Source organism: Octopus bimaculoides, chromosome 25 (assembly GCF_046866305.1).
Source record: "Octopus bimaculoides isolate indiv1 chromosome 25, ASM4686630v1, whole genome shotgun sequence".
In the NCBI taxonomy this organism is placed as follows: Eukaryota; Metazoa; Mollusca; class Cephalopoda; order Octopoda; family Octopodidae; genus Octopus; species Octopus bimaculoides.
The window spans coordinates 13548650-13563690 of NC_142952.1; the positions used below are offsets into that span (position 1 = coordinate 13548650).

Consider the following 15041-nt stretch of genomic DNA (forward strand, 5'->3'; position numbering starts at 1 on the left):
TCTGAATTCATTTCATGCTTTGATAACTTCTAAGTTGTTGTATCTGCTGTCTTTGTAAACAAACTTAAACAGACATATAACCAAGAACATAAACACAAGTAAATATAAATACCAGTGTGTATGTGTGAGAGTATATACATATTTATAATTTACACATATATATATATATATGCATACATGCATAAACACACACACATACATATATATGTATATATAATAATATAAATAATATATAAATATATGCATATATACATACATATATGTACATGCCTACATATATATGTATATATACATGCATATATGCATATATACATACATATATGTACATACCTACATATATATGTATATATACATGCATATATGGGTTTAGGACATCAAAAAAATGTAGACAGAATGAGAAACGAGAACATAAAAAACAAAAATGTAGAAAATGAACTTTTCTTCGAATAACGGAAAAAACAAACAGAGAAACGAGACATGCAACATAAAGAATATTCCCTTCATCAGTTGTCCCCTGTTTTATCTACTCTGCGTTTCGAAGGTAAGGACAAGACACGACTTTGTTAAAACAGTCCTTCCTGCAAAGCAAATTAAATAAAATTTGGAATTTTTTGCGATTATATATATATATATATATATATATATACGCTTTTTTTTATTACTCTTTTATTTGTTTCAGTCATTTGACTGTGGCCATCTTGGACGACCACCTTTAGTCAAACAAATTGACCCCAAGACTTATTCTTCACAAGCCTAGTACTTATTCTATCAGTCTCTTTTGCCAAACTGCCATGTTATGGTGATGTAAACATACCAGCATCAGTTGTCAAGCGATGGTAGGGAGACAAACACAGACACACAAACATATACATATCCATATATATATACATATACATATATATATATATATAGATATATATAGATATATATATATATGATGGGTTTCTTTCAGTTTCTGTCTACCAAATCTACTCACAAGGCTTTGGTCGGCCTGAAGCTGTAGTAGAAGACATTTGCCCAAGGTGCCATGCAGTAGGACTGAACCTGGAACCATGTGGTTGGTAAGCAAGCTAGCACACACACACACACACACACATATGAACACATATAATAGCTTTCAGTGTAAAGAAGAATAATTTATTTGGAAACGATATGAAAAGAAAGCATTGCAACTCTAGCCTTACACGAGAAAACTGAATAATAGTTTGTTTTTTTTAAAAGAGGCAATCATCAGAAAGCTGTCATGAATAGACACAAAAAATTTTTTTTCAGCCCCTTATGACAATAAGAAACAAAAGGACAAATTATTGCCATTTATATCCAATCAGAAGACAAATATAAGTGTTGATGTGCAGCCAACTTTTTTTCTATAAAAGAATTAAATGCAGTATTACTTAAGTGGTTTAGAGCAAAGTGATCCAAAGGTATGTCAATTTCAGATTCAGTATTCATTGTAAAAGCTGTTTCACAACAATATAACTATCATGGACATTTGTATGTTTTCAGTTGGGGGTAGTTTAAAAACTTTAGAATATGACATGGCATTCGTAAATTTAATTTGTCTTGTGAAAAGTAATTGGTAACTACTGAAACTTCTTGATAATCTGTTTAATGACATCAACATCAACAATGATGGTAGCAGCAGTGATTTTGGTGGTAGTAGTCATTGTCATGGTGGTGATGTAGAGGTGGTGGTGCTGGGTAATGGTGGTGCTGGTGATGGTGGTGCTGGTGTTGGTGACTGTGGGTGGTGGTGGAGGTCAGTGGTTGTAGTCATAGTGGTGGTGGTTTTGGCAATAACAATGGTGATGGTGGTGGTGGTGGTTGTGGCGGTGGTGGAGGTCAGTGGTTGTAGTCATAGTGGTGGTGGTTTTGGCAATAACGATGGTGATGGTGGTGGTGGTGGTTGTGGCGGTGGTGGTGGTGGTGGTGGATGATGATAAACTTCCACTGGAAGTGGATTAAGTAAAGTTGAAAAGTTTGTAACTTTATAAGGTCATTAGCTAAAGTTTAATTAAGTAATTATATTAAGTTAGATATAGTTAGTTTAATTGGTGAAATGAAATAAATACTTATTTTTTGTACACTATATGAGGTCCTTATTTCAAGTTTATATATATGTAATAGATATGTTTTACACACACACACACACACATATATATATATATATATAAAGCATTTCAGTTAAGTTGAACATATACTATTGTATGTATTGTACAGTATAAATTTAAGTGCATCCACCACCACCAAAACCAATGCCACCAGCACCACTACCATGAGAAACCCCACTGCCCCCACCATGGTGGTTTGGCAGAAAGGGACCAATAGATTAAATTCAAGGTTTAAAAAAAAATAAGAACTGGGGTTGATTCATTTGACTAAAAGCTTTTCAAGGTGGTGCCCCAGCATGGCCACAGTCTAATGACTGAAACAAATGAAAGATAAGAGCTTAGTGGCATTTCCTGCTTTGCATTCAGAGTTCAAATTCCACCAAAGTCAGCTTTTCCTTCCATCCTTTAAGGGTTGATAAATAAGTACCAGTTGAGCATGGAGGAAGGATCAGGAGTGGAGAGCAATGTAATTGATTATCCCTCTCCCACAAAATTTCAGGCCTTGTGCCTATAGCAGAAAGGATTATCATTATTAATATTATTATTATTCTGGCAGAATTGTGAGCTAGATGAAATGCTTAGCAGTATTTTATCCATCGCTACATACTGAGTTCAAATTCCACCAGGATTGACTTTGCCTTTTATCCTTTCGGGGTTGATAAATTAAGTGCCAATAAAACACTGGGGTCGATGTAATCGACTAGTCCCCTCTCCACAAATTTCAGGCCTTTGCCCTAAGCAGAAAGGATTACTATTATTAAATTCAAATTACGACAAACGTAAATAAACAAACGAAGTTTGCTTTTAGAAGCGTTGAGATGTCTTTTTAGAAAGTTAAAGAAGTGATTTTTTTTAATTCTCAATCGCAGAATAATGCTAATAATATAGCCTGAACAGGATAAACTATCCCTATTTTGCAGAGAAAAGTGTAGGTGGCTAAGCTAGCCACCTACACTTTTCTCTGCAAAATAGGGATAGTTTATCCTGTTCAGGCTATATTATTAGCATTACTATTATTATTATCATTAGAGCTGGTAGGAAAGGTGGCTAGCTGACAGAATTGTTTGCATACCAGGCAAAATGTTTAGCGGTATTTCACCCGTCTTTATGTCTTGAGTTCAAATTCTGCTGAACTCAACTTTACCTTTTATCTTTTTGGGGTCGATAAAATAAGTATCAGTTGAGTAATGGGGTCGATGAAATTAACTTAACCCCTCCCCCAAAATTTCAGGCCTTGTACCTTTAGTAGAAAGGATTATAATTATTATTATTTGAAAAAAACTCTCAGCTTATTTTGCTGGGTATGATGGAAAGTGTCAGCTGTCCACAGCCAGCAGACTAAGGTGACACTTGTTTACTGGTGCTTTAAGAATCCTGCGAAGAATCCTTAGTTCCAACCAATGCTGATTTTTGTAGGTGTTCTATCTTTGTTGATTTTTGTTATTATTATCATTGGGCTAAACATAGAGGAGACAAACAAGGACAGACAAAGGAATTAAGTCGATTATATCGACCCCAGCGAGTAACTGGTACTTAATTTATTGACCCCAAAAGGATGAAAGGCAAAGTCGACCTCAGCGGAATTTGAACTCAGAACGTAATGGCAGACGAAATACCGCTAAGCATTTCGCCTGGCGTGCTAACGTTTCTGCCAGCTCACCGCCTTTCAGTTCTGTCTTTCAGTTTTTGTCATCTTTCAGTTTCTGTCTACCAAATCCACTTATAAGGTTTTGGTTTGCACAAGACTTTAATAGAAAACACTTGCCCAATGTGCCATACAGTGGAACTGAACCCAGAACCATGTTGTTGGGAAGCAAATTTCTTACCTGATAGCCACACCTGCACCTTGCATATCAAAAAGCAAAAATATGAACAAGAGCAAACACTGACTAATACGCCACTGAAATAATTAAGTTGGGTAAATAGGGAGAAGAAGTAAAAGAGAGAAAGAAAGAGAGAGAGAGGTATAGAATATAAGGTAATCACACTATCTTATTTGGGATAAGATGAGAAGGAGAAAAAAACAAGATGTTTACACATATGATAAATACAATAGGAAATGAAAAATACAAATAGTAAATTTATGATTATGATGTTTGCTGAAATTATCTTTATTATTATCATTGTAATGTTTGTAACCGTTTCATGAGAATTTCAACTGTACTAACAGGTGCATCGCTAGATGCTCTGTAAGAATGTTGTCTTTTAGAGGTAGAGAACTACATTAACCTTGTTTTGGTTTTTGTGCGTGTGTGTATCTGATTTATTTTGTATGTTGTTTTTTTGTTGATGCTTTAGTGTTTTGTGTCTTTTGTTGTTGAGTATATGTGCAATGTGAATATTGTTATTTTGCTGTGTGGTGTTTATTTGCGTTTCAGATGTGTTGTCTGAATTGTGCTTTTTCATGCAGTCATGCATGTATTCATACATACATATCGCCAGCTACATTTCATACTGGATGTATATACATGGCCAGTTATTGGGGTATTCGGCCTGAGATAACACCTCTTATAGGTATGCTGTGTTAAAAACGCTATAAATATCTAAGTAAGATGAAAAACCACCCCATCAATGGCTAGTAAGAACACTTACTGTGTTTTGGCTTTTGGGATCTTTGCAATGATGTGTACTCACACCTAGCTATTACTTGGAAAAGTAATTCATTGTCTTCAGTATAGCATAGTAACTGGCCTATGAATGGTGTATATACATTTAGTGTGATCTATATTGTTGACTGTGGAGGCGTGTGGCTTAGTGGTTAGGGTGTCAGCATCATGATTGTATGATTGTGGTTTCGATTCCTGGACCGGGCGACGCATTGTGTTCTTGAGCAAAACACTTCATTTCACGTTGCTCCAGTCCACTGAGCTGGCAAAAATGAGTAATGCTGTGATGGACTGGCGTCCCGTCGAGCTGGGGAACATATACGCCATTGAAACCGGGAAACCGGGCCCATGAGCTTGGCTAGGCTTTAAAAGGGCGCATTTATTTTTTATTTTTATATTGTTGACTATTTTAGTTTAATACTGCCTCAGTTGTGTATACCAAATACATACATACATAAATACATACATACATCTACACATACATACAGACATATATAATTGCTGCTTACTCATTAGATGAGTATGACCATCACTGACAGATGTGTCAAGCAATGCCTGTGTAGGAGTTTTAAGTTGATTGGTGCTCTCACAATGCCACAATGACTATCATTTGCAATACCAAGCAACCCAGAGACCAGCAAAGTGCAAGATATCCAGCTCAGTAAAGCAGTGGGTTATATACACAAGTTAACCTTCTCCTAGAGAGATGCTTTGACAAAGCCCAGGAGTCTCTCATTCCCAGTGGGCTTACTGGGCCCTTGGACACCAGCCCAAGTATTTCTTTTCTAAAATAAAAAAGCACGAGGTGTTGATAATGTTTGCTTTGCTTCTCTATTTTCACAGTGGTTTTAAGCACACAAAATACAACTTGTCTCACCACGAGTTTACATTGAACTATATTGCAGAGTCAAGTATCTAACAAGTGCGCCTGCAGAAGGGACAGATTGAAGTTAGATACATATTAAAGTGCTTGAAGCTTAGAGTCAACAAAAACCAAATGGCCAGCCCAATAGTAAACCTTTGCCAAAGGTGCAATGGAGTGAGACTGACCTAGAATGACATGGTTGCAGAACAAAGCAAATTATGTCACCATACAGCCATGACTGCTTCTATCTGTGTGTCTGTCTATACACACACACATGCACACGTATATATGTATATGTGTGTATATATATATATATATATATATATATATATATATATATATATACATATATATATACATATATATATATACATATATATATATACATATATATATATACATATATATATATATATATATATATATATATATATATATATATACATATATATATATATATATATATATATATATACATATATATATATATATATATATACATATACATATATATATATATATACATATACATATATATATATATATATATATACACACACACACATTTATGTATTTGTTTAGCAAGATTCATGTGTTGAAACAGATATTGTTATATTTAGGGTTGTTCATTTTGCCAATAAATACACATACTATTTATTTGCTATTCACTTTAGTTTACTTGTCAAAATTATTTCATCACATTCTGTGACCTCTTCAATGACTATCTGTACTTCTCCCTGTCTCCTCTTCTATCTGGTCTTGTCCCATCAATTCCATCTTATCTTTCTGTGCTATGTATCCCTACCTGCACATGCATTTGCATCTGTATCTGTAGGAGTGACTATCTTTGGTATGTCTATATGTCTTGTGCATGTGTTTGTATATTACACTGCTTGTATTCATGTCTTATTTTTCTGTCTTCTGGCATCAGATTGAGGGGGTGGAGTGGAGTGAAGGTATTATTACTCCATTCATGTTTTCTGTTGAGTTTCAGTCTATATTCTGTTATGTGTGTGGTCTCCATTATCTGTTTGAATGTGGTGTCTGTTTTATGTGTCCATAAGATCCTAACATCTTTGTTGCCTATCATGCTCCCATTAACATTCCAACACCAGTTGTCAAGTGGTGGAGTGACAAATACAGACATAAAAAGAAACAAACAGAGTTTTATATACACACACACACACACACACAATGAGCTTCTTTCAGTTTCTGTCAATCAAATTCACTCACAAGATTTTGGTTGATCTGAGGCTGTAGCAGACACTTGCAGAAGATGCCACATTATGGAAATGAAACTGGAACCATGTGACTGGGAAGTAAACTTCTTACCACATAGCCATGCCTACACCTGTACACACACACACACACACACGCACACACAAACACACACACACAAATACACATGCACACATGCATGCAGACACACACACACACATACTGAGAACAATATTTCATAGGCAACATTCTTGTTTCACTGAATTCTTAGCTCACCAGAAATATCTGGAACCCTTTGTTTAGTACCAAAGCATTTATGGTTGAAAATAAAAAGGAAAAAGGAAGGAGAAGAACACAACTGTTAAAAAAAAAAAACTAAGATTTAAAAACAAACAAACAAAAACAAAAAACAATGGAAAACAGAAAAGAGAAACAAGGCATATGAAAGAGAAGGAAAGAACAAGAGGAGAGAAGGGAGGAAAGGAAGCTTGAATGCTGTGTTTAGAAGTTGCTTTGGAAGAATGGTTTTGTTAGTTTATTGTATTCAACTAATCAAATGAAGCTATTATTTAGATAAACAAACAACTCTCTTTTCTTTTTATATTGTTTTTCATTTCAATGGTTGTTCTTTTTTCTCTTTTCTATCTCTTTTTATTATTTATTTGTTTATTTATTTTAGTGTAAGTACTATGGTGCTTAATAAACAGTTTCAAATATTTTTGATGTACTAAGAAATGAATGAAACAAAGCTCACAGTCCATAAAATATAGTTTTCAATAAATTTGATGTATTCTGGATTTCAAATCTATTGAGTTTCTTTTCATGGTTTGGGTGTGAGTTCCTTAAACATACAGCGGTTGCACAAAATAATGGAAACACCTTAAAATTTCAAACAAATTTATTTTAATATGGGGTAATAATTAATTTGGCAGTAATTACAGCTTGAATTCTATGAGGTATGGACTCGTACAAAGTTTGATTTGTTTCCAAAGGAATTTTTGTCCGTTCTTCAACTAAAACAGTCTCCAGTTCTTGTAGTGATGATGGTGGAGGATATTGACTCCTTACTTGCTTTGCTAAAATGCACCATAAATGTTCAATAATATTGAGATCTGGGGATTGTGGTGGCTAGAGAAGATGTTCAACTTCACTAGAATGTTCCTTGTGTTATTCAGTAACAACTTTAGCTGTGTGAATTGGTGCATAATCATCCTGAAAGATTGTGTTTCCCTTCGGAAACAGTTCTGCAACCATAGGATGAAATTGATCAGATAGAATACTTAAATAGTCTTGACTATTAATTCTACCATGAAGGGAAGCCATTGGGCCAGCAGATTTCCAAGATATAGCCCCCCCCACCCCCTCCAGAGATCATCACAGATCCTTCTCCATGTATAACAGTTGGAAGAAGACAGTCTGGATCAAATGCTTCTTTTGGCTGTCTCCACACGTATACTTGACTGGTGGTCAGAAATAAGGTAAAGGATGACTTGTCCAAGAAAATATCATTCTTCCACTGCTCTAGGGACCAATTCTGTAGGTTTTTACTCCACTCTAAATGCTTTGCAACGTTTGATTTTGAAAGTAGTGGTTTTCTGATTGCATCCCTCCCGTGAAACCTGGCTTTGTGCAGCTCCTGGCGAAAAGTTTTTGTGGAAACTAGGTTCTTGAGGTTGTCATTAAGCTCTGCAGTCATTTTGGGAGCTGTACTTTTGTAATCCTTTCTAAAAATTCACGTAAGAGTCTGATGATCCCTATCTGAAAATTTTGGTTTTCTTCCGGAGTTTTGTTTCAACGAGGAGGTTTTTCCCTCTTTCTCAAAGGCTGTCATTACTTTCAAGACAGTACTTCTTGATACACCAAACATTTCGGCTGTTTTCTTTATGCTAGCACCTGCCATACAAGCACCAAAAATTTGACCTCTTTGAAAGTCCGATAGATCTGTCATTTTAATTACCTTTTTCTGGTGATATCTGAAAAGAAACAGCAATTTTAGCAAAACATATTAAGCAACACTAATAAAAAAAGAAAAAAAGAAATAAAAACAAACAAGCTTTTGACAATTTTATTGATATTTCAAAATTATGATGCTATGATGCTAGGTGTTTCCATTATTTTGTCCAACCTCTGTATATTTAAGTATATCATATATGGATGTGGTCCTGTAACCTGTCTAAGGATGGGGCAGTAAGACTGAACAAGAATCGACTGGGACATTGACCCATCCAACTCATAACAGCTTTAAAGCAGATGTAAAAGGATGATGATGATGATTTTTTAATGAAGATAGTGGTGATGATGATGATATATATATATATATATATATATATATATATATATATATGTAACCACACATGGACTGTTGATGATTTTTCCTTATTTATATAGATATATATATAAATACATATAATTATAACCAAGGAGAATGGAGAGCAAAAACAAAAAAAATGCAGCCATTAATACATTGGGTATCTTAGACACAATCGCAAAGATTGATTTTTCATAATCATGCATACAGGTTATTTGCAGATAAGCTTTATGCATGATTCTGAAGAATTGATCTTCAATATTGTGGCTAAGACATTTCATGTATTAATGGTTGCATTTATTATTGAATAATATAGCAATCTTCATGAGATCGATGTTTGATGAAACAATTGTAAATCAATGAAATAAAAAGACTTGCTCACTCCATTCTCCTTGGTTATAATTGTGGAAACTGCAGATATTTATGGATATTCTTCAGACAGGTGTTTTTAATAAGATTACCATCTGTGTGATAGTCTGGACATGTAGATGATATTAATAAGGTAGACTCCAGGTTCTTGGGATAAATTTGAAAATTTTTCATGACTTTTTTTTTTTTTTTTTAGGAACAGCTATATATACTGGTGGAAAGCATAGAGATTAAAGTAACTGAGAAGAGGTTAGTTGACATGGAAGACTGGAAGTCATAAGAATATTGGAAGAGTTACCTGTATCATGGTGATTCATATCAGTTATCAAAATGCTGACATGATGATTGCTGGTCAATGCTCTGTAAACATTGCAAAAGCTGTAATATATGACATAGACATAAAAAAAAAAACTAAGTACCCCCAAACTGTGATGGCCTTTGGGTGTACCTCCAGTGAGGGTAATGTCATGCCACTCTACATCTTTAAACGGGGCTCAGAGCGCTATGTGAAGCTGCTGGAAATTGTGGTCAAACCCTAGCTGGAGAGGATTGCTACTGGAGGCTCATATGTGTGATAGCAGGATTCAGATCCTTACCATACTTCCGGAAAGAATCAGAAATGGTGGTTGGAGAATTTCTACAATTTCACCATCCCCAATTTCTGGCTTCTTAATTCCTCCATTCGTTATCCCATGGATTACCACGTGTGGGGCACAATTGAGAAAGGCACCAACTTCTCTGCCTGCAACAGCAAGACTGAGTAGGTTACCAAGATCAAGAAGGTGCTTGAAGACCTTCTCAGAGACACAGTGAGGAACACATGTACCAGGTTCCAGAGCTATCTTGAAGTCATGGTGGAAGGTGAGGGTAGCTACTCTGAGTAAATTGTTGTCTCCCAACCATAATCTAGTTGATAGGTTTTGATTTTTTAAAATACTTTTTTAGATGTATTTAGATGTATTTTTAGATGGCATAGTGTTTTCTTTTCCTTTTATGCAAACTGTCAAATTTAATGTGAACACCCTATATTTATATATCTATATCTATATCTATATATATATATATATATCAAGTCATCCCATTAGTTCTGTCCGATTTTACCTTTTTTTAAATTGAATGAAATTTAATAGTATTTTAGAATGTCTAATGAGATTAAAAATTATTTTTATGCATTTGTGTACATTTAAACTAATTAAATATTATTTTACAGAATAATAGAATTAAAATTTCTTTGATTAAAAAAGTCATTTCTAACATGGAAGTATCCAAAAAGCATTTAAGGCACATAATGCTTTATGAGTACAAATAAGGAAACTCTGCAGCCGAAGCTACTCCAAACATACGCTCAGTTTATGAGAAAGAATGCTTGAATGAAAGAACTTGCAGAAGATGGTTTGCAAAATTCAGAAGTGGAGATTTCAGCCTTGAAGATGAAGATCGAACAGGATGTCCAGTTGAGTTTGATGATAAGCTCCTTGAGGCATTACTTGAAGAAAATCCTGCATTATCAGTTGAAGAATTGGCAATAAAGCTTAGTTCAAACCATACAACTATTCATCATTATCTTCAACAACTTGGAAAAGTTCCAAAACTTGGAAAATGGGTGCCTCATGAATTGTCCAAAAGCAACCACAAATCCCGAGTTGACATCTGCTCTTCTCTCCATTCTCATGAACTCATTTCACCCTTTTTGGATAGACTTGTGACTGGTGAGGTAAAATGGATCTTCTATCGAAATGTTAAACGTTATAAACAGTGGCTTGGTAAAAGGAAAAAATCTCAACCACAACCGAGAAGGGAAATTCATGGGAAAAAGGTTCTTCTTTCTATCTGGTGGGAATGCAAAGGAGTAATTCACTTTCAATTGTTACCACCTAATGCAACAATCAATGCTCAAGTCTACTGTCAGCAATTAGAGTGTTTGAACCAAGCTTTGAAGAAAAAAAGACCTGCTTTAGTGAATCGAAAAGGAGTGATGTTTCATCAGGACAATGCGCGACCCCACACTGCAAAGATCACATCACAGAAGATCGAAGAGCTTGGTTGGGAAAAAATTCCTCCCAACCTTGCTCCTTCAGACTACCATTTGTTTCATAGTTTACAGAATCATTTGGGGGTCATAACTTTCGCAAGCCAGGAGGAGGTCGAAACTGACATTTCAGAGTTCTTCGCTTTGAAACCAAAAGAGTTTTATATTGATGGGATTAAAAAGCTTGTAAATAGATGGAAGGAAAAGTACATTAATGATTAAATTTCAATTAAATATGACATTTGATCACTTGTTTTCTTTATTCAAAATTCAGACAGAACTTATGGGATGACCTGATATATATGTGTGTGTATGTGTGTGTGTGTGTGTGTGTGTGTGTGTGTGTGTATGCTTTCTTTTACTTGTTCCAGTCATTTGACTGCAGCCATGCTGGAGCACTACCTTGAAGTGTTTTAGTCAAACAAATCAACTCCAGGACTTATTTTTGAAGGCTAGTACTTATACTATCAGTCTATTTTGCTGAACTGCTAAGTTATGGGGATGTAAACACACCAACACCAGTTGTCAAGTGCTGAGGTGGGGACACAGACACAAAGACACACACACATGCATACATACATACATATATATTCGATGGACTTCTTTCAGTTTCTGTCTACCAAATCCACTCACAAGGCTTTGGTTGGCCCGAGGTTATAGTAGAAGACACTTGCTCAAGGTGCCATGCAGTGGGACTGAACCCATAACCATGTGTTTGGGAAGCAAGCTTCTTACCGCCCAGCCACAAACACACATACACACACACACACATATCAATAAGCAAAGTAGCTAGTGAGAAAATCTCTATTTGAGACGAAAGTAGTAACTATACCGAGAAGTAATGTTTGTTGCCACTTCAAGATGGCTGTTCCGTAGGAACTGACATTACTACTGCTTTTAACCCCAGGAGGAGCCTCCTCCAGCTGGTTATTGATGGAATCTGCACCCAATATATATTGCAAGCAGAGGGGTGAACCCCTACCATCTTCTAGCAGACAACAGGACCACCAAACCATATGGCTTTGAGCTATCTGTGCTCATCCTCAGTGGTGTTCTTACAGAACAGCCATCTTGAATTGATAATAAACATTACTTCTATATGTATATATCTTTTATCTTTTACTTGTTTCAGTCATTAGACTGTGGCCATGCTGGAGCACCATGTTGAAGAATTTTAGTTGAAAGAATCACCCACAGTGCTTATATTTTTTTTAAGCCTAGTACTTATTTGATCAGATCTTTTGCTAAACTGCTAGGACACTAGGTTATGGGGATGTAAACGCACTAACACCAGTTTTCAAGTAGTGATGGGGGACAAAGGGGACAAACACACACACAAACATACATGCACACATAGATACACACATACACACATGAATGGGCATTCATATATGTATGTGTATATATGTGTATATAGGTACTTAGAGAGACACAGACTGAGACATATATATATATATATATATATATATATATATATAGAGAGAGAGAGAGAGAGAGAGAAGGGAGAATGAGAGACAGAGACAGACAGACGGTCAGATAGAACTTGGGAAACTTATCCTGCCTAATTCATTAAAAGTGCAACATTTAGAAATTTTAGTTAAATACATTGTAAACTTTCCAAATATGAAAAAAAAATGGAAACAATAAAACATTTTACTCACAACCAAACATTATTTTTTTATTATTCTGAAACCATTTTTATTCCATTTTCTTCCTAATTTTCTTTTTTTTTTTTCGTATCTTCTTTTGGTTAGAGAGAACATTATTTATTTCATCATCTTATATATAAGGGTCTTACCATAATTGTAAAGGTTACGCTTTACTCAGAAATATCCAAACCAAACAAAGAAAAATTCTTCAGTGGGTTTTGCTTTTCATGTTTGTTTGGTTGTTTTATAATAGTTTATTTTTCTTCATTTTTCCTTCTTTATATATATTTTATTTTTATTTTATTGTTTTGTTTTGATTTTTTTTTGCGTTTTTTTTTTTTTGGTAACTCATGTAATATGTTTTAATGATCAAGTGAGAGTGAACAAAACTGAAGAACATCAGAAATGGTTAAGCTGGAGGCAAATAGAGATGTGATAGGAACAGATGTCAAAAGAAGCAAATAGACAAGGGGGCAAGGGAGATAGATAGAAGGACACAGATTGATAGAGAGATAAATGAAGAGAAAGATAGATATATAGATAGAACGATAAATAGATAGACAGACAAACAGAGAGACAAATAGATAGATAGATAGATAGATAGATAGATAGACAGACATATATATTTATTGAGAGAGAGTGAGAGATAGACAGACAGACAGACAGATCGATAGATAGATTGATAGATGGATAGATAGATAGGTAGACAGACATATATATTTATTGAGAGAGAGTGAGAGATAGACAGACAGACAGAGAGACATAGATAGATAGATAGATAGATAGATAGATAGATAGATAGATAGATAGATAGATAGATAGATAGATAGATAGATAGACAGACATATATTTATTGAGAGAGGGTGAGAGAGAGAGAGAGACAGACAGAAAGATAAATTGATAGATAGATAGATAAACTGATAGATAGATAGATAGATAGATAGACAGAGAGACAGACATATATATATATTGAGAGAGAGAGAGACAGACAGACAGATAGATAGATAGATAGATAGATTGATAGATGGATAGATAGATAGGTAGACAAACATATGGACAGAGGGAGACAGAGATATGTGAAAACAGATGAATAGATATGCATTTAAAGAAACTAACTGCCGTCCCCTCTCATACTTGAACATGTGCACAGATATATTTCCCCAGATACACCTAGATACACACAAAGATAAATATAATGTGAAAAACACACCTACACACACACACACACACACACACATATATATATATATATATATATATATATATATATATATATATATATATATATAAACAATGAAGGGAGGGGGCTTTAAGTCATTGCTTGACTTGTTAGGAATTACAACCAGATCGACTCTCATGTTACACCCTGCTGCCTTGAAGAACACATTTGATGACATGGTTCTGGGGTGTGTAGCGCTTGTGAGTCGTATGTGATGGTCATGGCTGGACTGCTTTCGATCATAGGCTCTGGTCGACTGGGGATGACTTAGGGTTGAAACAATGAGCAGAAATAGACATAAAAAGAGAAAGAGAGAGAAAGATAGACATACAGACAGGCAGACTGACTGACTGACAGAGAGTTAGGCAGATTGAAGGGAAATAAATTAACATAATTTATTACTCAAAGTCTCCTTTTGTCTTCAACTGGACAAGTTATTTCTGAAATGATATAATTTTTCTGTAGATTCCATTTATATTCTCAGATTTCTTCCTTCTATTTCTTCACCTCCACCCCACCTCACACCTCACACCAGCCATTGTCTGTCTTTCTGTCTGTACACTCTGTACTTCCTTCTTTCACTCTACGTTTCAGATTTATTCATTTATTGTTTTCCCTTGATGTCCTTTTTTTTTTTTATTTCTAAAAAAAAAAAAAATTTTTTTTC

The 15041-nt window shown here is 34.9% G+C and overlaps 1 protein-coding gene across 1 annotated transcript in view; it reads right to left on the reverse strand.

Annotated features, from left to right (window-relative positions):
- Window positions 1-8659: 8659 nt before the first annotated feature.
- LOC106876482 (sulfotransferase 4A1) overlaps window positions 8660-15041 on the reverse strand; it is a 70891-nt gene continuing 64509 nt past the window's right edge. Inside the window, exon 7 of the mRNA XM_052976232.2 lies at window positions 8660-8773. The gene's annotated coding sequence lies outside the window, so the exon portion shown is untranslated. The remainder of the gene's footprint in view (window positions 8774-15041) is intronic.